Genomic DNA, 25,847 nt, shown 5'->3' with positions numbered 1-25,847 from the left:
CTCCCCTGTGGCAGCACAGGAAGGGGCTGGGCAGGGGCTTCTTTCTCCTGGCAGGTTACTGGGGCTCCCCCACCTGCCCTTGTGCCTCTCTGCTCCTCCGTGCTCAGGCAGATGAGCCTGTAGTTGCTTTATCAAAAAAATTCCTCTGTGTCTGACAGTCCCTGGGAGATTTTTCTGAAAGTCTGCTACAAATGATTGGAATGGAAGTGTGACTGGATGGTAGCAGATGGAGGAAGTAAAATACAATTGCAGCTCAGTTAATGCATTTTTTATTCCATTTGCTGCACATATTAGAGCAATATTTTCTTAACCAAAATAGCTAATACTTTTAATGCTAAAAATTACAGCTCTGCTTATTCAGCGTGGAAAGAACTGATGGGTGAGGGCAGATGACAATGACAAATCAGGTATTTTGAGAAAATGACAGAAAAATAGCAGCAGCAGATCTGGAAGAAAGCTGTTTGTTTGTTTGCTTTATACTGTTTTACCTGCGTAGCAAAATGGTGATGGAGAGCTGTGGAGGGCTGGCTTGTAGCGGACCATGTATATAACAGCTGCCATTAGTTCAGAGAGGATCTCCAGAACAGAAATGAGATACTGGGAAATATAATACAACATTTAAAATTGTCTTTTCCTATGCATGCAAATTTTGTTTTTATTCCTGAAATTCTGATCATTGAAATGTAACCTTATATTTACTCTGGACCTGCTGTTACAGAATGCAATTAAGAAATTATACTTTCATTTGAGAGTCTGCTGCAAGCTGTGAAAACTGAATGCCCAGCCCCTGGGTTAGAACGACAACTCCTACTACTGGAAAGCACAGTTTAGAGGTCAACTTGTTTTGTTTGCTTAAGAATGTCTTTCAGGTTACAGTGAGAATTCTGCTGAGAATTAAGAAGATAAGAGAGCATAGTTTATATATTTTATCGGCTATGGGAACCTGGATGTTGAGGGAAGTTTTAGAAATAATCTATGCACATGACTGAGCCAGGATGATTACATTCTGATCCTAGCTCTGCCACAGATTTGCTGTCAGGTAGAGTTATTAAAATAGATGCAGTTCAGGGCCAACATGGCTCAAAGGCCTGGTTTGTGGAGGCTCTTGTCCTGTAGGAACAGGTGTCTTGTCACTCTGGTCTTCTGACTTCCAGTTCTGGGGTCAGCACAGGCCAAACAAAATCAGGTCTCTCTACACCCAAAAGTGCAGAAGGACCCTTTGTTCCACCACAGCTATGCCATTTGTTCTCATCTTCAGCTTTAGGACTTCATAATCTTAAGGGTCTTTTCCAACCTAAATGGTTAACCTCTTGACACTACTTTTTAGCTGATTTTGAAACCTGTGGATTTAAATATGGAGAGTTAATATACATAGGTGCAGTGCTGACATATGTAGAGCATACATAGTGGTCAAACTAAACCCAAAGTCTGAACAACCTTTACAGGTTTAAATACGAATTTTGCAACTGGAAATCATTTTTGTCCTTTATATTATTACTATAGCATCTTATATTTACTTAAAACATACAAAGAAAGAAAATTAATTTTTGAAAATGGTGATATGTGTGATCATAAATTCAGGATTTTGGCTTTCATGTTGGATGTTCTAGGACATAATGCTGAACTAATATGCAGGAAACAGGTAAACAAACATATCAAATAATCTTAATACATTGCTGTTGTGGTTTAACCCAGTCGGCAGCTAAACACCACACAGCCGTTCGCTCATCCTCCCCCCTCCCTCTCTGGGATGGGGGAGAGAAACAGGAAAGTGAAGCCTGTGAGTTGAGATAAAGACAGATCTTAAGACAGGAAAATAATAATAACAATAATAATAATAAAGATAATAGTACTACTACTACTAATGTGTACGAAACAAGTGATGCACAATGCAATTGCTCACCACCCGCTGACCAATGCCCAGTCTATCCCCGAGCAGCCGGCCCCCCCACCCGGGCTAGCCACCCCTATATATTGTTTAGCATGACATCAGATGGTGTGGAATACCTCTTTGGCCAGTTTGGGTCAGCTGTCCTGCATCTGTCCCCTCCCAGTTCTTGCTGCACCTCTAGCCTGCCCGCTGGCAGGACAGAGCAAGAAGCTGAAAAGTCCTTTGCTTAGTGTAAGCACTGCTCTGCAACAATTAAAACATCAGCGTGTTATCAGGACTCTTCTCATCCTAATCCAAAACATAGCACCCTACCAGCTACTAGGAGGAAAATTAACTCTATCCTAACTGAAACCAGGACAATTACTCGTAAAATAAGCAAAGGAAATGAAGCCTCCTGCAATTCTTTTGCTTTGTTTTATGCTGTTATTGTTATTACTAACAATGTAAATGGCAAGATGAGAGTTAGAAATTTAGAAAACCTGACTTTGAGTCCAATTCAGTTAGGTGCCATACAAACACGGGCTGTATGTACGAGATGGCCCTTCCATCATGGACTTTTTAATCTTCAGTGAGGAGTTTTATTAAGACCTACTTCACACCGCTTCTGAGACAGAGAGGCAGCCAGTACTGTGACTACAAATTTAAACACTGAATGCTTTATGAATAACTTCATTGAGAGCAGGGCTCCTAAAGGTGCAACATGATGTTGAAAATTAAAAAAAAAAAAAAAAAGAGGAAATTATGAACTACTTATATGCTTTAGACATGGTCCCAGTCCAAATTCAGGGAGGAATAAAAGGTGAGGGTGAAAGGTTAACGACATGAAAAGCTTTTGAGTAAGGCGATAAGAAATGAATGAGAAAAGGCATAAGAAGGGTGAGGGTGGAAGGGGAAAATGAAGTAAGAGTGACTACATACTCTATTTTAAGTTGGATATTAATTTTCTGTGCATTTAGCAGACAGGAAATTTTTGATAGCATCATTCATATTAGAAAAGACTTTGTTGTTTTAAACATGAAAATTTATAATCTTACCAATATGCCAAAGTCAGAGTTAGAGAAAGATGAAAAATACTTCTGTCTTTCCATCATGTAAGTTTCTAACTAATGCAAGGATTCTCCTCGTTTCTTAGCATAATGAATGAATGCCTGCCCTTATCCTGTAAACAGGAAAGATAAATGGGACTTTATAGGGAAATAGAATTAGAACAGAGGTGTGGGTTTTCAATTTTAGCACAATTGTTCTTTTGAATCCATTGCCATTTACCAGTGATTTTCTAGATAAAATACTGATTTTCTTTCCCATTAAAAATATTTTCCATCATGGTATTTTTGAAAATATTTTTTCAGAGAATATTTTCAGTATTTGAAAATACTGTCATATCAGTATACATTTGGTCCATTTTTTTTTTCCTCCACAATTATATGGGGAAGAAGGGTTAGTCAGAAAAGAAGAGGAAAAGACTGTGAGCATGCAGGTGGCACATATATAAGAACTTACTTTTTGGAGCAGGACTTTGTAGCAAAAAGGTAGCTTTCTGACAAACTCTGTAATCACAGTTTTCCCACACATTCTTAAGTTCTTCTATGCCTGAAATATATCCAAGAGCGAGACAACTGTAACTGTCACGTATTTGAAAGGTAATTGGACAGACAGGCAACATGGGTGAGAGCTGATGTCCAGGTAGTAGGCTAAGGGGTAGACAGAAATATAGTCTTGCATTCCTCCTGCTTCTCCTTTGCTGATCATGTTAAAACATACTTTTCCCTTACATTAAGCACTCAGAGTTTCCTTTCCTTCTTCTTTTTTTAACTTAAAAAGCCACCTCACCTTTTCTTCAACAGCCCATTCTCTCACCCTGGTATTCCTCCAAGACACAGCAGTGCAAATCAGGAGAGGCCTATGGGACTCTGGCCTCAGCGTGGGTTGGATAAGTGGGTAAGAAGAAGGAAAGAAGACCCAGCATCATCCAGATTTTCAAGATTAACTAAATTAACACATGGCTTCTTCAAGATGTTTCCTCTGATGTACCCAGGTCAGACTCTTTAAGGAGGAAAACTCACTGATCTTAATTGATAATGGAATCTTGAATTATCACTTTATTTCTGGCAGGAAAATATTTCTGTCTTTTTTCTTAACTTCTAAAAAAGGAACCAATAAAGCACTATGCATTGTAAAGTCTTTAAAATACTTCACTCAGCTGTTAGACTAGCCAACAAAATAACTTTTATAAAAACTAACTTCCTGCAAACTTTTTAATTTAAAAAGCTTTTGTGAAAGTCTATCATGAGCTGTGGGAAAATTAGAAGATAAACACTGATATTTATGACAGGAAAATGAAGAAAATGAATGAGATCTCTGGAATTTTAAAAACTTGAATGAATATTTAGATAGATACCAGGTAGGATATGGTGGAGCAACATGGAAGAGGCTTAGCTAACATTGCAAGTACATTAAAATTTAGCATAACGGGCCTAATATTCTTCACATTTAGATAGAGTTGTACTAATTGTTATACTCTACATTTACCCTGGATTGAAAGATATCAGAGAAACATCTTGTACTTCCTCTTGAAGAAATACTCCATCTCCTCCAAACAAGATAAGCACCAGAGAGTCCCTGTTTGCGGATCTCTTATGGCAGAGGCTGAGAAGACTGATTTTCTTGTGCTCATCTGCTAAGGCAAGATACTGGCCCTGCAAGGGAATCCAAGACATTAATTGATGGCTTCTGCAATGTCACTGGGCATAGTTCAGAGACACTCTGCAGCAAATGTACATACAATATTGAGATCCTCTACACACCTTCAGAATAAGTCAGTGGTGCACATACAGTAGTTCTGATTCATCTCATACTAGACCTATAGCCCTGTCAGAGGCCCCTCTCCAAAGTTATAGAAACAGAAAATTCAGTCCACATTTTTACCCCAGATAGAAGCATTTTGTAACAACTACTAAAAGAAACTGTGTCAGTAAATTTATCATAGCTGGTAAAGTAGGAAAAGTAACTTTACATTTTCAGAGGAACCTCCACTACCACAGGGCTGATGCTGTTTCTGCAGTTCCCTTCCTGCCCTTTGCTCTGCTTAGATGCTTATGAAGTGTGCTCAGAACTCTCTGCTATAGCACTTACTACTGTTAAAATACTCATTATAGACAGAGTGAAGAAGCTATTTCTGGCTTCACCTGAACGACAAAAATGATTTTTGTGGCGATTCAGTGGCACACTAAAACAGGTCAGCAAATCGTGTCCTAGAAACTCAGACTGGAATGTGAAGATGTGGATATTTCTTACTACTGCCTGGCATAATTAATTTGCGGCAAGATTAATCACCTTATTATATATCTTGACTTATTTTTCTAAAATAAAGGAACATATCTATGGAGAGTAGAGTCCAAATAAGCTCCCTTATACAAAAATGTTAGTCTGCACTGTGATATGAGATACAGCACTGTTGCTATATATGAACACTGGAAAACGACATTTCCACTCCTAGAATTTGATAATATAAAATTCTACTGTTGACCATCCAGGACTGGAATGGAATTTGTCAGGAAAAGTCATACAGTTTTGCACAGTAGCCTATTATGACCATCAGTCCACTGACTAAATGCAGTGAACTTAAAATCTGAAAAGTATTTATAAAACTGCAGTTGAATAACCAGTCTGAAAAGTGAAATTTAGGGTCTAAAGTGTTTTTACCTGAGCACTATATTCTTCTGTCACTGGAAATGAATAACTGACATTGACTTCTTTTAAATTGCTTGTCTCTAAAGTGGGAAAACAAGGCCTTTGGGTATACAGTGCGTACCACAAATCATAGACATGCTCTGTTCTTTGTTTTCTCAAGTTTACCATCTCCCTCTTTAACCCATTATGGTTTTTGTTTGATTAATGCTAGATATTCATAGATTTAAAGTCTTCTGCAAGTGAAATTCTCATTGCCTGACCAACTTCATAAGAAAACAAGCCCATAAGGATTTCTAGAAAGAAACAGAAGCCATTGAATTTAGTGCACAAATATAACTAAATATACTTACACTTAAACATATATATTTAAACATATATATATTGTCTTCTTCACTGTATTGTCTTTTAAATCAATAAAAAAAAATGGTGGAAAAAATCATTTACAAATCTAATATAAACATAATCCTAATCTAGGACAGTAAAATGCAAAGTTACATAAATACCTGACAAAGAGGAGAGGAAAGATGGGTATTTCCAGTGTCCAAATGTATTTGACAAGTGTTTAAATAGCAAGAAATCTCAAAAAGAATACAAAGGTAGAATATAAGAATTAAAATGATAAGAGAGACATTCTGTTATATGGTAGTGAAGATGTAATATTCTTAATATATGCTTATATATATAATGAAAGAGCAGTGTCTTAGCAGGAAGAACTTGTTTTCTAGTGACCAGAGAGATATATCTTATCTGAGTTTAACATTTGAAGACTAATTCTAGAGGGGAGGCCTTACATATATAAATAACTAGATACAACTTTACACATAGCTTAGACATCTAAAGAACTTGAAAAAGAAAAAAAAAGTAGATTTCTTAGGGATCAGTATGTATATGACAAGCTCTCCATTTACCCCTTGGTCATATTAAATTATTATTTCTATGAAATACTTGTATAGTTTAGGCCTATGTGCAGTGCTATAAAGTGTTATCTTACATACAATCCACTAAGATTCGGTTACATTAATTTAACTTCTTTGACCTCAGTAGCCCTGATGTAAATCTCTTCAACAGCTTGCTCTCCTTCAGCTGCTGGGGGATTCTGCAAGGCCTTATCACTGCAGTCTTTGTACTCTTACCCTGAGGAAAGCTGCAGCAACGTTGACATCAAGTAGTAGGAAAACATCTGCTTGGGCATTACATTTACTTCTTTGGGTTCAGCTCAGCTAATGGGCTGGCTGCTTTCATGTAAATCAAGTCAACCCCAAACAGTTAATGCTTTCATCAGGTGAGCAGTGCTCTGGAGTCTCTTTGAAGGTGGGACCACATTCACTTCAGTGGCTGAAAGTTGCACATATAAACACCCCATCTCAAAGATGTTGTTCTGTTTTTCAGACAGGCTTACAGTTGTTGAGAGGAAACATGCCACTGTGCCAGGTACCAGAAGCCAGACCAATTTACTTTGAATTTGGGAAAGCGGGGGGAAGAAAGAAAACACCTAGGAAAAATCCCATGAGTGGTTTTGGAGACATTAACAAAATAGAAAGCATTAAAAGCTGAGATCACATCTGGGATTTATCACTGTGTTTTGATAAACCTTTGGGCTTAGCTAGCACTCGTTTCTTCACTAGGGATTCAGGGAAATTACAGCACATGTGTTCTCAATGGAGTTTGTCAGATCAACTTTATACTTGAGTGTTTTTGACTGATTAATTATCCATATAGACAAGTGAGGAGTTCAGAGAAAGGTGACCTGTTAAGAAACTTAAGCATGAGAAATACTACTGGGGAGTGTGACAGTAATTAGAAGAATGGCAATTGTTAGTTTGTTTGAATCCTATCTAAACCAACTTCTGTGTCTTCTTATAGAGTAATAAATGTTGCTTTGTTGTTTTGTTTGAATACATTTATCTTTATGTTATTAGATATTCTCTGCCTCTATGTTTGTTTAAAAACCTTCTCTCTCCTTTTCCTGTTGGTAGAAGAATAGCAGAGTTGGCATGATATTGAGTTCTTATGTCATACTTAGTGTTTTGAAAGTGCTTTTCTTCCTCCATCATGAAGCTTAAAATGTGAAAAGCACAAGTGGAAGTCTGTGTTCATTTGCCTATCCACCATGACCATTCATGGCCTTTCAGCATATGTTCCAGGTCACAGTCTTACATGAGTACGTGCCTTCTGTAGTGTTGCTGCATGTTTCCATCTGTCAGTGTTTTTAAACATGCAGTTCCCATAAAGTAGGTTGAGAAAACCATTCATATGACTCCATGGAAATGACATGTCATTTTCTGCAACTGTCACGTTATTAGTCTTTGCATCTTTCTTGAATTTCACAAGATACAATTTGGTCTTTTGCTCAGATAATTTATAGAAGATATTGAACAGTATTTAGCACAGATCCATGCCCATTCACAACCTTGTTAGAAATATCTTCACTGGGGGATGAGTACTTAAGAGCAAGTAGGATCTGAGATCTGTCGGTTAGCTAGTTCTAAATTGATTTTATATGTACTTTGTTGATTTGAATTCATCTTGGAGAACTTAAATATGATATCAGACTAGGAATCTCTAATGCTATGTCTGGAATCTCAGATCAAATTGAAGGTTCTGTTTTAGATAGAGTTATAGTAACTGGTATAGTATCTTGAGTGTCATCACACGGCACTTGAAGGGCAACCAGGCGATCAGGCCCAGTCAGCATGGGTTTATGAAAGGCAGGTCCTGCTTGATGAACCTGATCTCCTTCTGTGACAAAGTGACACGCTTAGTGGATGAGGGAAAGGCTGTGGATGTGGTCTACCTTGATTTCAGTAAGGCTTTTGACACTGTTTCCCACAGCATTCTCCTCAAGAAACTGGCTGCTCATGGCTTGGACTGGCATACGCTTTGTTGGGTTGAAAACTGGCTGGATAGCCGGGCCCACAGAGTTGTGGTGAATGGAGTCAAATCCAGTTGGAGGCCAGTCACTAGTGGCGTCCCCCGGGGCTCAGTACTGGGGCCAGTCCTCTTTAATATCTTTATCGATGACCTGGATGAGGGGTTCGAGTGCACCCTCAGTAAGTTTGCAGATGACACCAAGTTAGGTGCGTGTGTTGATCTGCTTGAGGGTAGGAAGGCTCTGCAGGAGGATCTGGATAGGCTGGACCAATGGGCTGAGGCCAACTGTATGAAGTTCAACAAGGCCAAGTGCTGGGTCCTGCACCTGGGGCACAACAACCCCAAGCAGAGCTACAGGCTGGGAGATGAGTGGTTGGAAAGCTGCCTGGCCGAGAAGGACCTGGGAGTACTGGTTGATAGTCGGCTGAATATGAGCCAGCAGTGTGCTCAGGTGGCCAAGAAGGCCAACAGCATCCTGGCTTGTATAAGAAGCAGTGTGGCCAGCAGGTCTAGGGAAGTGATTGTCCCCCTGTACTTGGCTCTGGTGAGGCCACACCTCGAGTACTGTGTTCAGTTTTGGGCCCCTCGCTACAAGAAGGACATGGAGGTGCTTGAGAGAGTCCAGAGAAGGGCAACGAAGCTGGTGAGGGGTCTGGAGAACAAGTCTTACGAGGAGCGGCTGAGGGAGCTGGGGTTGTTCAGGCTGGAGAAGAAGAGGCTCAGGGGCGACCTTATCGCTCTCTATAGATACCTTAAAGGAGGCTGCAGCAAGGTAGGGGTTGGTCTATTCTCCCATGTGCCTGGTGAAAGGACAACGGGGAATGGGCTAAAGTTGTGCCAGGGGAGGTTTAGGTTGGATATTAGGAAAAACTTATTTACCGAAAGGGTTGTTAGGCATTGGAATGGGCTGCCCAGGGAAGTGGTTGAGTCACCATCCCTGGAGGTCTTTAAAAGACGTTTAGATGTTGAGCTTAGTGATATGGTTTAGTGAAGGACTTGTTAGTGTTAGGTCAGAGGTTGGACTATGTGATCTTGGAGGTCTCTTCCAACGTAGACGATTCTGTGATTCTGTGATTCTGTGAACTGGCATGAACAGCGCTATTGGCTTTTACACTTTTTACCTACATAGCACCTATCACATATTAAAATGCCTTACCAAGAATATCACCTGTGTCAAGCACAGTTTTCCTCCCAGGGCTTCAGTTCATCAGTAGCTTTTTTTTATAAAACTTTTTTCTGCTTGCTTAGGTAAGAATAGCTGAGGGAAAAACATAGCTAATGTGGTAGTGCATCCAGTTAAATTGCATGCTTGGTGACAATCACATCATATCTCTTACATTTACCTACAGTCTTTTTACCTATGCACATTCCATTATGGGCTATTTTGCTTTTGTAAGGAAAAGAACATTTATGCCTAAATCAGAAAAGTGCCAGGCTACCATGTTTTCTGAAAGAAGTGAAAAATAGTATGTGAAAACATAAGCTCTTTGTAACTGCAGATACAATAATATCAGCTGTCTTGTGTGGGCCTGGCAGCAGCAAAGGTAAGTGACAGAGTACAATGAAATGTTAAATTAGCCTGTAAGGGGTTCCTAAGGACAGAGGATGCATTTTATTTAAAGAAAGTAACATTGTATCTCATGCCAAACTGAGGTAATTTCCTTCCACTTTCTACACTTCCTAGGTTTCCAGATTTATAATTTTTTATGGCATTTGCTCACCTTAAGAAAGCATTACTCAAATAAAGTCTAAAGGAAATATTTTTGTTCAAAATCCAGACCCATAAAGAATAACTACTGTATGTTAAAAATGAAAAAAAAAACCTGCTTAATTTTACTACTAATTATGCACGTGAGCCGAATAAATAGACCACTGTTGCTGTGTTGAATAGAAAATTCACACGTTGCTGCTTACAGCAATGCACTGGGGTTGCCTCCCCTATCACTAACCCAATTAAGGGATTTCTTACCATGTAATGTTGTTTGCCTTTCCTTGCAAGCCAAAGCAGATTGTGTGAAACAGAACATACACATGATCACATTGACTGGCAGAATTATTATTTTCAGTGTCTGCTTCAGTCAGCTACTCAAGAACTCAGCTATTTCTTTTTAGGAAGAAAGGGGCTTTAGTTTAATTGAATTTACTTAACATGTATAATTCAGTGGCTCCAGAAGGATTGCTGGCAATACTGATTTTCATAAATGATTTCAAAGGGAAACGGCCCAAAATTTATCCAGCCTTGGCCAGATACACAAGGGCATGTGCATGTGTAAATTTAACAGTAAGGTGCCTCTTTTAGTCATAAAACCAGCACATTTCTGCTGATAAAGCTTTTTTTAGTGGCTAAATCTGCTGGAGCACCCCGTAAGACCTGGCAGCACTGCTGTATGCACTCATTAGACCAAGCAGCAGCAGCAGCACATGCTCTCCCGCAGCACACCCTTCCTACCCTTCTGGTGTAGGTACCCGTAGGTACCCGTTCTCCCACTGCTTTACACAGGCATCCAGTTTGCGTATATGAATTCTGCTAGGTGGTAAGACAAATGCTGGTGAGTGAATCAAGTCCTTTGTTTCATATTCCCAAATGAGTGGAAACCTTTCACAGTGCTACACTATACAGACCATCTCTCTCAGCCAGCAAAAATACACACAATGAAAACTGAAGAAGGAAAGAAAGCAAGCTGAGACCTCACCGAGTCCTCTGTCCCTCTCTGTGAAAGATGCAGAACATGAGTGGAGTCTGATATTCCTGGAAGTGTGTGAAGATAATACAACCCTGCATGACAATAATCACACAATTGCTTTTTCTAATACTAGAAAAATTGTTTGTTGTTTTTTTTTGTTTTTTTTTTTTTTTTTCCCAAGAAAAAGACTGATTGCTATCTTTCCTTCTCTCTCAATTTGTAGTTAGTAGCCAGCAGATTCCTCAACTATCTTCTGGTTTTCCTTATTTACAGAAAAGTACACGTGGTCCCGTCTATCATCTCTTTTCTGAGTATGCAATTTTATCCAAGAATATTTCATGGCAAATTACAAATCCAGATGAGTCACTGATTTCAACAGTGACCCAGATCTGTCCATTTTATGTGGAAGAACGTTTTGTACAAATATTTTTCTTGGTTTCATTAATTCCCAAAGCCTGGGTTCCTCCCATTCAATGCCTTGAGGTCTCTGAACAGGTGGACTGCCTGTTGCCTTTGGCCAAGGCTGTGAGTTGAGTGTCAGCAATGCTAAGCTCACACACAGGCAAATCGTGTCAATCGGAACCAGATAATGCTGCCTGTCCTGCTGAGTATTTTGTCATCTATATAGCAGAGAAGGTCCAAAATTGCAGCCATACCCAACAGAAAATTCTGCAGTTGGTGTTTTCCTTATACCATTTAACAAGTATTAAGTCTTGCGGTTACATTTCGGAAAATGTTTTTAGTTCCAATGGTAAGAGCCTGGTAAGTGCCCGAGATGTCTTAGGCTGGCACCTCTCAGTTCTGCATCTTTAATGACATGCAGTCTGAGACAAAGATGTTTCCTCTGAATTTGTCAGTGTTTTTCTGGTCTGCTTCTTCATGTGCAGCAGATTTGGATAAATATTACTGGTTAGATCAGCAGAATAGGCTTTTTTTTTTTTCTTCTTTTTTTTTTTTTTTTTTTTTAATTGCATGATTCTCCTATCAGTTTATAATAACTTCTTCCCATAAAATTTCTTCTGCATGCCAAATTGTTGATCATTTTCAGAAAGGATGGCCTAATGATCAGGAAAACCTTATAAGGTGTTTTCTGTAATGGTTTAGAGAAATGCATTGGTTTGTTTAATTAGATCTCCATTTCTTTAAATAAATCCTTTGTCCTTGTTCTAAAACTAGGAATCAACTCTTGCTATAACCACAATGGTCTATTGATACAAATGACTCCAGATCTGTAGGAAAGCAGCTTTTGTTTTACCAGCTAATACAGAAAAAAGGTTTTATTTTTATACTTTTTTTCAGCCATATTATTTTCTCTGGGGGAAAAAAAAAATCATCTCATCTTAAAAATCCTAAAAAGAAAAGTGAAGAAATATCAAAAAGGCATATGAAAGATGCAAAATAATTTAAAATGTAAATGAAAAATTTGCATTCTATTAATTTATTATTTTTAAAAATAATAAGGATTTTTTTATCTGTACATTGTACTGAAGCACGTTCCACCCACTTTTGTGTAAAGAATGAATATCAAATATCAAGGAGGATGCTCTTTCTTATTCCTCCAGAGCAGAGAATGAATGGGAATTTCACTCAAGACTGACAAGACCAGAGGCCATTGCAATGCTTCCAGGTACTTTGAAATACCAGTTACAAATGCAGTCCAAGTTACTCGCTTTTCAGTCTTGCTGAAAAGATTTACTTATTCCCAGGCAATACGTGATCCCATTGCATCACTGGTACATCTCTGCTCACTTTTGCCCTTTTGTGTAACACATTTTCTGTTTTCTCATTTATTCTTCGGACTTTTGTATCAGACAAGTGAGGCTGTTGAACCGCACAGACTTAGTCTGAAGTGCCAAGGTAACCACTGTTTTCTTTGAGTGCACATTGGGTCTGCTATTTTATTTCAGAAAATGTAATATATGATTGTTTCTAATTCTTCAGTGCAACTCCTGCTACAGCTAATGAAACCAATATGTTTATGACGTTAAAAGTGTTAGAAATTATATAAATGATGTAAAAGTTATAAATTACATGAATTTCATGTATCACTATTAAGAGAATCCTGTGAAATCTCATGAGATTAATCTCATTGAAATCATGGGGAGCGTGTAGCATCTCCTATGAACGGTCCATTATGAGCAGTGTAAGAAACTTCAACCCATTTGATATTACAGGATCGACAGGTCCTGGGGTCATGAGTTCTGTAGGTGGAGTTCCTGTTTTTCATGGTGCAAGGACATGGTGCATTTCCAGTTCCCACAAAGAACTGTTTCAAAGAAAAAGTTTGCAAGCTGTTTTCCTTTGGTCCTTTGCATGCTTAGATACATCACTGTAATGAGAATCTAGCAGATACAAGCTATTCCTTAAGAGGGCATTTAAATATATTCTATTTAATTTTTCCTCTCGGTCCTTTTATGATTGGAAGGAACTCCGTTTCAGAAACCAGAATGAAAACTTGCGTGTTTTTGTATGGTTTACTCATTTGAGTTATAGAGATTGAATTTATTTCTCATCATTAAAAGTAAAATTTCCGGATAGTACTGAGACCTCTTGTTGGGATTCTGTGAAGATGATCTGTCATAGTTGCTACCTAGTGTCCATACTGATATTCTGAGCAAGTGGGGTACTTAAAGAAGATATGGTACTATTTAAAAGTAGAGCTACATGGCTGTAGATATACAGGCAATTTCACCCATTCATGGAAATAAAAGAATCCAGTGAGCAATGCTATTAATTGCTGTTTAAAATCATATAAATTAAGCAATACATTAATAGAAAAGAGAGCACTCTACATCACATAAAAATCCAGTAACGAAAAGCAGATTACCAGAACTCACAGCACAGCAAATGGAAGATAGAGGGAGATCATGTACTTTAAATTCTCTCCTTCCTTTCTTTTCTTCATATATTTCTTCCTTTTAAAAAGCAAGATGATTATGTCTGGTTGCTATTAGCCAAGTTTTCTGTCTTTATTCCCCTGTGGGGAAAAAAAAAAAAAAAGATAAATGATAAATGACATTATATTTGCATATATGTGTTTAAGACTCAGAAAGCTATTTTTAGGCCAAGCCATCCATAACACTAGAAAGACCTCTTTCTGGTGCTTCTAGTTGACATAGAATCAAATCCAGATCTAAAATCCAAGCCTTTTTCTCATGTTCTGTGATCTGTAGCAATGGTTTTTTGAGTACAGATTTTTATAGTTGGCAAAGGAAGACACCTCATGTGTCCTATTTATTTCAGGAAAGCTGACAAGTAGATTTGGCCAGCATTAAACTTCATGTTCTGAAAATCAGGTGCTGCAACCTATTTCATCCTGCTTGTACCACCTTTGTGATGATTTCTGCTAGTTTGGAACCCAAGTCTGGCCTGTACTGTCACATTCTTGACAGAATAAGTTAAGTTGTAAAAGATTTTAAAAGGATATGCCTATCAGAGAGTGAATTGCATTGAAAAATTTCATGCCTTCATCCACTAATTCCTCCTTTTCAAGTCAAATTTCATTTTGAATCCATTATGGTAGCAGCTTTAGTCAGTGACAGAGATGCTGACTGCTGCTTGGAAAGACATGAACCTTCACTTGAATTTTTCCTTCCTTTCCTTGAGTGAAGATGACTCTATGAATTCTGAGGACTTCAGATTGCAAAGGGTCAATGTTTGGTTGTTTCTCTGGGGAATGTGGAGACTTTGCCCTCCAGGTGACAGTTCAAATTTAGTGCAGATGGAAATGACCAAAATTTTTAATGATAGATAAACTCACAGTCAAGTTTCTATGTCATTTCAGATGATCATGTTGCAGAAAGGATAGTCACTACTGGAACTAGCTGTCACCCTTGTCTCTTGTCTCATGAGAGGTCAAAGACTACTGGTCAAAGACAGGCCACATCTGAAAACTGTGCTAATCTCTGGCACAGTCCACTGGTAGTGTTTGACTTCTGTAGCAGGAGAGCTGAGATCTGCAGACAGAAAGGATCTATTATTATGAATTTACCCATTGTCAATGTTGCTCATATAGAAGGGGAGGGAAGGGAAAAGGATCAGAGCCCTCAGAGCCCACCTTAAAATTACTACATAATATGCTTGCTAAATCTGCTTCAGCATTTGTCTCTGCTTGAATCGCATTGGTAAATTCCAGGGAACCCTGGTAAGAGAATTTTATAATACATGGAAGATATCTGGATTATATGTAAAATATATTTATTTTCAAAATTAATTGCTTTACACCTTTAAAACATCCTTATTTTGCTATCAGTGAAACTGCTCCTTCCTAGAAGGTATGAGCTGCTTCCATTCTAGTGGCAACAATCCCATTGATTTTGGATGTTTGGAATAAGACTTCTAATCCTTACCATGTTTACTCAAAGTTATATTTTGTTTTGATAACAAAGTCATCCTTTAATATAGAAATTAAATAAATACTGTATAATTTAAACACCTTCAAAACAATGCTGAGAAAAAAAAAAAAAGAAAAAGAAAAAGAAAAAGAAAAAAAAGAAAGAAAGAAAAAAAAAAGAATGAGTGGGGCACTATATATGATTCCATTCATATATGAATCCCACATTCTACATATTCAAATTACAGGCAGTGGAATATTCTGGAGGGTAAGATGCACTTCTTAATGCTCAGATGAATCAACAGTATTAATCTTGTGTTTATCCTAAATCAGAAAAAGTAGGAAAAGGTATGTTATCCCTCATATTGCTCACATTTTTCTAAGAATGAACTTAGCCTGGTATATCACATAGTGGTGAAGCAGCATCAGAAAATTCTGTCTGAAGAGATATCTTTGAAAATGTAAATCTATTAAATGACTAAATTGACTCTAAGTTGTTACTGCTTCATTGGGCCATGCTCTGTTCTCCATTTCAAAGCCTTGCCAAGTTCACGTAGGTGTGCTGTGAATCAGGGGCCTTTTTCTACCTCAGCTGCATTCCTGCAAACTGTCATTTCATCCAGTGGAAATCACTGTGCTGGTATTACCCTGATAAAAAGGAGGACAAATATTAAAGATTAAAATATCTAAGTTTGGTTTAAAAATGACCATGATGACCAGCAACTTAATTCTAGCACTGAAAAGAGTCTCTGGTTCTCAGCAACTTCCAAATGTAAAACAGCTGGGGGATAAAAGCATTGCAAATGCTACAGAATATAGGCATGGATGGGTCTAACGCTTCTGACTGTAAGGCAAGTGTACCTGCTTTTCAGCAGTAAGTATGACTCTCCGCATGCTAGGTTTACTGTACTAACATTTTAAATATTAATTCCAAACAGTGACAATTTTTTTGTGTTCCATTACACTTTGATTTAGCTGAAGAAAAAAATACTAAAAGATTGTGAGGTGTTTACACTAAAAACATAGAAGAAAAAAATAATGTGCTACTGACCGTTGTTCATGCAGCTCAACAGGATCATACTAAGTTGTCTCTTCCCTTGAAAAATTCTGGGGAAGAAGCAGGTCTGACAACCTATATATTAATATGAATGTACTGTGTGTGTGCCCAAGAATGACCATAAGTTCTTAAAATATTGAAGAAACTGCAAAGAAGTTTGGACAAATGATGAACAACTGAGGAAGTGATTTATTCTGGGGACATTGGTTAAAAGGTAATTTCAGTAAAGTGGGAGGATGGGAGCTTAATAGATACATAGGCTGTATCCACAGAAACATCCAGAAAAGTATGTCATTGAAGGGAAAACAATGAGATACTGAAAATTGATGTGTGTTTTTAACCTTCTTCCATTCCTTTCCACTCCACTCCTTTCCACTCCACTCCACTCCATTCTATTCCATTCCAGCGGTTTTGCTTTCTAAGAGGCATGTATGCACATCTGGTTAGAGAAGAGAGATTAGGCTGAAAGGACACCTCTCTAGCCATGACTGAGGGAAGAAAAACCAGAACACATTTCAAAAACATACTGAATAGATTAGCCATATGGTTTCAGTACATTTCATTCATTTTCACAGACAGAAAACAAAAAACTTCTTTTATAAGCCAACATTCAGCTCTGGGGTTTAGAGACCCTAAGTACAGAAATATCAAGACATGACAAAATATGGAGTATGTGAGCTGGGCAGAACAGTCAAAACATGCTAGTTCACCACAGCACACCTGGCATTTAGACTCGTTATTCACTTCCCTTCTCTAGTCTTCCTTATCATACATAAAGCTGTTTTCCAAGATAACAGACTCTGTCCCTGATTCATTTGACACTATATGGATGCATACAGTGTGACTACGACCCTTTCATCATCATCTGCTTTTGTCTTTAACAGACTGACCCTAAAAAGTATTTTGGGATACCTTTAGAGAACTGAGGCATAAAATCATTCAATTTTTCTTACTAAGTCTGCCAAGTGATAATGCCTGGTTAATCTAAGGTCAAAGTATGAGTCGTATTATGAACTCTGTTTTGCACAGGCTTCTAGGAAAACGGGATGGGGAACAGAGAGACAGCAGCATAACTGGGCAGAATGGTACTGAAATATGTTTATCTAAAGTCTCAAAGGAAGTTAAGGACTATTTTGAGTAGTGAAGTTTTGTTTTATACACTGAGTATATTCTTATAGTCCACCTCGCTCCTATTATTTATGAGTCCTGTTATGTGAGCTTGTTGCATCTTATGTAAAAGTTTGCTGCAAACTGTTTGGGATTTGGAATCCATCTTCCTGTGAGCTCCCTTAATTAAAATAGTCGGTAAAAAGAAATAAGTTCTGGATATAGGAGAAAAAAAAAAAAAAAAAAGAAAAAAAACATATAGCTATATAGGAAAGGCCAGAGTGAAACATTGAAGCTATCCCCACTCAGATTCTGGGCAGGCTCTCTTTCAGATCTGGATCTGAACTCCGTGATTCACAGCTTGGCCTGTGGGTCAGCTGCTGGTAGCCAGCAGACTAAAAGACAGTGTAATGGTAGAGAGAATCTGCCTAGAAAAAACAGTATAGTAATCCCATGGCTGCCACCTTCCTTCCTCATCATGGGAAGCAGAAGGCAACGTAGTTATGTCTTCCCTGTTGCCCTAGTGATTGAAGGCACACTATCCATCATCCTCAGGTCTGTTCTGATGTTTCAGGTTTACTATTTTGGTTTAAGAATGTCAAGTGATGTTTGTTTTTGGAGAGGTCAGCATAGTTTTCAATGAATGTCAGAAATTCCTGATTTCTAAAATCACTCCCAATATTAAAACTAGCTACTACCTCTTGGAAGCTAAATTCTACCCAGGATCATGTGGCCTTCTGTGAGTTAATGGTTTTGAAAGAACCACATACTGGTCAGGGTGGTACTAAAAGTGCAGCCTGAATTTAGGCTGTGGTTTTCATTTGTGTCCCTGAACCATGAGGACATTGTTTTCTTTAAGCATCAAAAAAGAAAGAAAGAAAAAAAAAAATGCACTGCTGAGTTTTGCTGTTAGCTTGATGTGATGTTGTATCCAATGCATTTTGAGGCCCTGTACCATAGCATACATTGGAAGTTTTCCAGGGGCTGCACACATACTTCTTACTGACCATTGCAGGCAGAAATCTGCTGGGACAAAACATTTAGCATTATTGTCATTTCAATTGTTTATCAGCTCATTAAACTGCAAAGCAATTTTCACGTATTTCCTAATGGACACAAGCATCTTTATTATTATAATTGTTACTATTATTATCATTATTATTATTAAAAGCATCTGTTAAAATTAATAATAGCTGTCAGTTTCAAAAATTGTCAATGAAGAAATGAAGTTGGAAATGTAACTGTAATTCCATCCTTAGATCATGCCTATTTGAAATCTAAATTTAGAGCAATTTTTTTCAAATGATTTGATATCATGATTTAAATAATTTGTAGATGTGCCTTAATATATGCCAGTTTTATATTGTCTGTGAACAATTTGCATTTCTTATGAAGAAAGTTATCAAGCATGTTTTTGGAAAAATACTTGACTTTACCTTTCTAATGTATTAATTGTGTTGGATATTCAAAATTCAGACTGTTTTGATTGTATATGCATGAAACTATGTATATTTCAGTACCCATATACAGGTCTTAGCAAAGTAATCCTGATATGCTTTCCTAACCTCCTGAATAGAACATAAACGGTAGGAGTAAGCAGTTACTTTGGACCATTTCACCCCCAGAAAATTAAGACTTACAGAATATTTTTGTTGTTTTTTCCTCAAAGAAATTGGACACCTCATGTGTCTTGCCTGGTAATTTCTGACTGGTATCAGAATTAGCTCAGATACCTTTCATTTCTGTTTAAAGAAATGCATGAGCTTGTTATTGAAAAGTTGTGGGTGGTTTGGTTTGTAAATTTCTTCTTCTAAACAAATCTGTGAAATGATCAATCAACCACTGTATATTGCCAAAAGTCTCACAATTCAGCACTCAAACAACACTTTATTCATACAGAGCCCTTCTGTGCTCTATAGGTGACAGTGCCTGAGGAGGTACAGTAAGGGAAACAGAAGGCTCCCTTCCTCATCTCTAATGTGTTTAGCTGCAGACAGTGCTCGGTCAGATGCCTTAAAATGGTGTGAGACACAGTGTGGCAGTTGTGTATTTTTATGTAAGAGTGTTTATTTTTAAAGCCTAAAGGAAAGGAGGTAAAGGTTTCCTGTATTCCATAAATACAGCTAGGTCACTGGATAGTATAACCTTGTTGTTGTCAGAGAGGACATTCCATGTAACTTTATGTGATTATTAGACTCTGTCTCTCAGCTTGTTTTCATCATCTCATGAAAAGCTGTCAGGAGAAAAGTGAAAGGTTAAAGAGAAGTTAGGGCTCAGTCAGGGATGTGCTGAGTGCTTCACATATCCCCCATTCCTCCAAAGAAATTAATGGAAAGTAAAGTTCAACTTTTCACAGCAGGTGCTATGCACCTCCGAAGATCAGCAGAGTTTCACTTCACTCCTTGTGGTCTTCATGAAATGGTGAAAAGATGTTAAGATACAATCTGATAATCACTGGAGGTACACTAAGGCATGGATTAAAGAATTCCATTGAACACTAAGGTGCTGAGGGAGGTGATTTTGGTGATAACACCATGCATTCTAAATAAATATAAGACAATATGCCAGCAGAATATATCAGGGCAAGAACATACAAGCAGGATTGCATTTCAGATAGAAGCATCCATGAATAATAAAGATCGTTAGGAACAAATAAAGATCTAGTGTTAGTCTTTGAAAATAAATGCGTATTAACCCCAATGCGTCACCTGAAAGCTCATCTAGGAAAGGTCATTCTATGTTCATAAACTGCCCTCCAAGCTGATTTGGAATAGACACAATATTCTTCATGCATCTACCCATGGTTGGTGCTGCAGTTTTTAGCTTGTTAGCTTTATTTTGGAGCAGGTGTCAGGATGCTACCTGCAGAATATTTTGAGACATTGGGGGAAATTTTCATCCCACTAAAGTCAGGGGAAGTTCTGCCGTAAAAACTTAGTCAGTCCAGATTTTATTCTAAATGTTCTAAGGTGCTTAATATTGGCTCAGATTTTTTAAACAAGAGTAAATGAAAAATCTGAAGTCTGTGTGGTGTATTTGGTCTATTACCAGCACTGCCATAAAATGACTTGGATGACTGTTCAACAAAATATATTTTATAGGTTCTCTGTATTCAGATAACTGATGGTCAGTCTCTCAGTATCTAGTAATATTTCAAATTATTTATAACAAATTTATTTATTTTTGGCGTTTAGCATTATGCTTTTATCAAAATAGTAAATAAATTGCAACACATGGCAGGAATTACAAGTAGTGTTTTCCCTTCCAGTGAAATATGCTGCTGATAGAATTGTGTACATATGATGAACTTTATCCAATTGTCCACTGCCAAGATCCTACTGGTGTTGCTAAGATACCTGCTAATAACATCCCTGCAATCCATGTAGACTCGTAATATTTCGATAATTTTAGTTTGACAACTAGATGATTTTCATTGAGTGTTGAAGAATTAAAGTGTTTCTGCCTCTCCTTGCCTCTTCAAAATACCAAACTAGCAGTGCAGATGGATGTTTTCTCCTCTCTGACAGAGAACTCAAATAGGTTCATTAAAATTTCTAAAAAATGTGGTGTTTTAAGACAGTAAGATGGGAACACCAGGAGTGCACCATCACTCTAGGAGAAGATTAAAAAAAATGATAATAATAAAAAAAAAAACACAAACAAAAAAACTCTTAATGGGCTTTAGAGAATTATTTAGAAATTCGATGAGGAGAGGCACTCATACTTGCTTTTTTTCCACACTAAAGGGTATAGTCCCTTTGTTGCTTTTAGAGATCTTAGATTCAGTATATAGTAGGGGAAAACATCAAAATATTTGGTAGTAGACATTCATGTAATCCATAAAGTTAGTACTAATACTGTGTTTCAAGGGAGGAAAAAAGGAAAGAAATTACCCAAACTTTTCAAAGACCAGAAAACACAGGATGGGTCAACTGAACTCATTAGGATGAGAATAACCTTTCATTTTATAAGTGACTAGTTGGGGATATTTAAAATTATAGTTATCACAGAACCAAAAAATTGTAAACAATTAATTATATGAGCCAAATTTTATACCAGATCTTGTAAAAACCACGAGCCTTAATTAAGAAAGGATCTGGATTCCTGTGAAGAACTTGACTCCTATATGATATTCAAACATGGAAAATGTATTTTGTTTGTCTGTTAGGTTTCGTAACATTAGCAAAAAACTCCCTTCATTATCGAAAAACTCCCTAATAAATTACATAACACAAAAAGTAAGACTGTGACAAAAGATGACAAACATTGTCTCTGCTCACAAGGCAAAAATAGTCTTTACTGAAAATACACTTAAATTATATACTAAAAGAGCTTGTAGCTGGGATTTCACTTCAAAACTTATCTGTACAGAGTACATTATACTTAGGGAAGTGACTAGAAACAAATATGCTATGGTTACCACTAAATGTTCCCATTTGCCAACAGTGACCACATGAAGCATCTGAGATCACAACTGTTTCCCCTGCAATTACAACAAGATATATATTTGTGGTAAGCTTGAGGTAACCAATGAGAATGTTTCTTGTATGTGATTTCCACAGTACTTGGACACATGGATTGGAAGAAACAAAACAAAACAGGAACCCCACTCAAGATTTGATTGGGGAAAAAAAAAATAAAAAATCGTCATCCCAAAAATCTTATCTGTACATTCAGGAAATGACTAACAAAAATCATCAGAGATGAAAAAACTTTTTACCTTCAGCTATTGTTTAACTTCTACTTTGTCTAAATAGAAATGGATATATCCAAGCAATGCAAAAACAAGGGGAAAACTATGAAAAACACTAGTAAAGAAGCCACACATCCTGTAATCCCATGAGATACTTCCAAGAGTCTTATGCACTACGATAAAGAAATCACCTCATCATTAAAAGTGTGTCAAGTAGGTCCCTCACATTTAACTGTGATTTTCATATGCTGCCAGCAGAGATTTGTGCTCTTAGTAGCTGCATTTTTCATGAGAAAGAGGTCTTCTCTCTGCATGCATTTCTTTGACTCAAAATATTGCTTTAGGCAAAGAGCTGCTCTTTCCAGGTTACACTTTCATAAGGAAATGAAAAACAGCTCATGTTGTAATAAGAACAGGTTTCTGATGTTTTCATCTTCTGGTGTCCCAGAAATACCAAGAAATCAGCCTTTTCAAAGGTAGGTACAGAAGGAAAACACGGGGAAAAATGTTTAGTCCAAGGGGTGAGTAAAGCTTCATTTAATCTCACCCAATTCAACAGTTTGTCAGTCTTTCTTCTTGTCTCCTATCAGCAGAAAGTTAAGAGATGTGCTGTGGTAAATTGTCTGTGCCAGTCATGCTGATTGCAGGTACAAGAAATTATTTTCATTTGCAATTTTGCTCTGAGTTGAACCTAAATATCAAATAAAAAAAAATAAAACCATACAATGACACGAGAAACAATTACCATAAAAAAACATTGTGTGGGCTGAATGTATTGAATTATAACAGAAAGAAAAAATATGTATGACTGCTAGATTCCACTCTAAGCCTTAATGTCTTGACCACCAAGGAACTCAGTATTATAGTTCTGAAACTTTCTCTTTTTATTATGTAGAAATTTCCTTACACAACAAACAAACAAAAAATTATTTGGGTAGATAACTACACAGATCCTCTGTATTCAGTTGGATACTGTACTAACTTTGCTCCTGAAGAGGCAGTGGTACAATTAAATATGCACAGTGATGCTAGACACACTAGATGTTCCTCTTGTATTCATGAATGCTCTGAAGAGCCAGCACTCCTCTGCTGAGGCAGGACAAGTTCTGGAGGTGAAGCCGTACAGAGAGTTAGCACTTGCAGCGCCGTGCTGTGGTTAGGAATGACGTGTTGCACTGAGCCGCCTAGGCAGACATTTTTAAGATCTCACTAAAGGATTTTAAAAATCTGTCTCACTCCAGGAAGGCTTTATGACTGGAATAACTTTGAAATAAGTCTGACAATTTTACTAGCTTGCATTCTGAAGTGTTGGCTCTTTCCAAAGTTCAGTCACTTTTGGTAGGTGCATTACAGCAGATGAACAAACTAGAGAGAGGACTAATGCTCAGCTATGACTGTCGCTTGATGATTTCTTTATTTTTCATATCCTGGGGATGTGCACAAGTGTCTCTTACTCTAGCAGGCTACAAGATTTTATACAAGCATAAATGAAAATAGACTGGAAGCCATATGGGTTAAGTTTCATGATTCATATTATTTGGCAGATCTCCACTGAAAGTAGGACCTCTAGACAGCTCTTGTTCAAACCAATAATAGGACTACAGCTGCTGTAAAATATTAGATTTATTTTCACCAATAGATTTATTATTTTTGTATGCTGAAGTTTTCTATTTATCTTCCAGCAGGATAAAATAAATAGGAATGAAATAACCACTCCCTTAGCTCTAGTGCCAAGGAATATAATGTATATGTCCAACCAAGTGGCACCCTGCCTTTCCACAGGTCTGCTGAATTATTTTACACCATTCATTGCCTATACTGAAGATTAGCCACACGGGTGTCATTAATTTCACATAGCTTTAGGCATAGGAGTCCCACCCATGTGTGCTGTCATTCAAGACTTGTACTGCTCTTACGAAGTTCAATGCAAAGGGGAAATCTTTGGTTTTAAAGTTCAGCTTTCATCTTAAAAATCACCTCTGTAAAAACAGCATTGTGTGATCTGAATCTGTGTTTCAATAGTTTGCATACAATGTTTTCTCAGTGTGTATGCAAGAAAACTGAATAAGTAAAAGTAAACTAAATATGGCTAAGCTTTCTTTTGGTGATTGGTAGCAGCTAATATTCCAGATCAGATTCCTTGTACACATTACACTTACAACAGTCCAAATATATTTAAGTGGGCTTTTGAATACATAGGAAATAGCATGAAATTAACTTATTCCGTTGCATTGTTGAAAGATATCATAACAATGTGATTAATAAAAATACATACCAGACTTCTAATGAAACTCTCTCTTGTCTTTAAAATCCACTGTAAAACACATTTGAGCCATTTGACATGTATTTTGAGTGTTTTTTGTTTGTTTGTTTGTTTGTTTGTTTGTTTTCTGGAGATTTCAAATCAAGTACAGGAAACATTAAAAAGAAGGTGGCCTCCTCCTTGAAGTAATAAACAAATATAAAAATAGTCTGCTCTCTGAATAACCTATAGAATATACATGATTTACTTATCTAGCATAGCAGCTGTGAGCCATGTAAAGAAGTAAGTCATTGTAACAAAAATATAAATTAATAAAAAGTGCTTCGCTTATTTTTCATCCCAATATTGTATTCGATTTATTCACTTCTATGGTCATGACTAATAAATTTAAGTGCAAAATCTCCAGTAATCCTGACCTGAACTGATCCATTGTTGATTTCAGCTGAAAAGATATATTTCTTTTAAGAAAAAATGACTGCAATAGACATGCTTCCTAGTTAAATAGTTTGGAGATGTGAGGAGAATATAAAAACATGTTGAATTAAAAAAAACTTTGGACAGGCCCATTAAGTGCAAACCTAGCCATGGCATCAGTACAGTGATGGATAACATGCTTATGATTAAAGAACTGTGTGCTCTGGAAAAGTATCCTTATTCTATTATTTAAAAAACATATTTCAAATAATTTCTTGAATGTGAAAGGTCAAACCTTGGTACTTAGCCCAGCAAAGTAGGCTGCAGAACTCAAAGTACTTCTGGCCCTTAGTAAGGACTGTCTGCAATAGGATGATATTCTATCTCCAAGCAGCCCATTGGAGATCCATGCAATGAACAAAACCTCACGTTTGCCAGGAGCTTCTGTGTGCATCTTGCTGTAAACAGAAACAAACAATTCTAAGGTTCCACTGCAGTCACTCTAAAGCTGAATATTATGCTTCCCTTTTGGCTAGACACTTCAGATGTCTGCTCTCCCAAGAGTCACCACTAGAATTGTATTGGAGCACAGCAGTCATCTGTTGGGCTGTGTTCTGTATTTGCATTTTGTGGACATCTAATTTGTTGTTTTCCCATCTAATCCTCTTCCATAATGAAAATTTCAGTGATGTTTTACATAGCTTTTATAAAATGGTAGCTTGAAGAGAATGCAAAAGTAAAATGCCATAATCAAAAGCTTGAATACATTGGTTTATCTTTTTTTTTTATTTTATTTTTTTTTTCTTTAATACTTATTCAAACCATTATTATTAATGTTTGGTCA

General features: G+C 37.2%; 1 long non-coding RNA gene across 3 annotated transcripts in view; it reads right to left on the bottom strand.

Moving 5' to 3' along the window:
* Positions 1-256: 256 nt before the first annotated feature.
* Positions 257-25,847, bottom strand: part of LOC121070568 — a 240,625-nt gene continuing 215,034 nt past the window's right edge. Inside the window, exons 10-16 of one of the 3 annotated variants that reach the window (XR_005820140.1) lie at positions 25,299-25,721; positions 22,874-23,017; positions 14,897-15,092; positions 13,964-14,113; positions 4,421-4,587; positions 3,392-3,481; positions 257-1,340 (exon numbers count right to left, since the gene is read on the bottom strand). This is a non-coding gene — a long non-coding RNA (uncharacterized LOC121070568). Of the gene's footprint in view, positions 1,341-2,068; positions 2,135-3,391; positions 3,482-4,420; positions 4,588-13,963; positions 14,114-14,896; positions 15,093-22,873; positions 23,018-25,298; positions 25,722-25,847 lie in introns of those variants that run through there. The other 2 variants (XR_005820137.1, XR_005820138.1) reach the window with 2 other exon arrangements.

Source organism: Cygnus olor, chromosome 5 (genome assembly GCF_009769625.2).
Source record: "Cygnus olor isolate bCygOlo1 chromosome 5, bCygOlo1.pri.v2, whole genome shotgun sequence".
Classification (NCBI taxonomy): Eukaryota; Metazoa; Chordata; class Aves; order Anseriformes; family Anatidae; genus Cygnus; species Cygnus olor.
The sequence above is the reverse complement of the archived record's forward strand: the minus strand, read 5'-3'. Positions and strand labels throughout refer to the sequence as shown.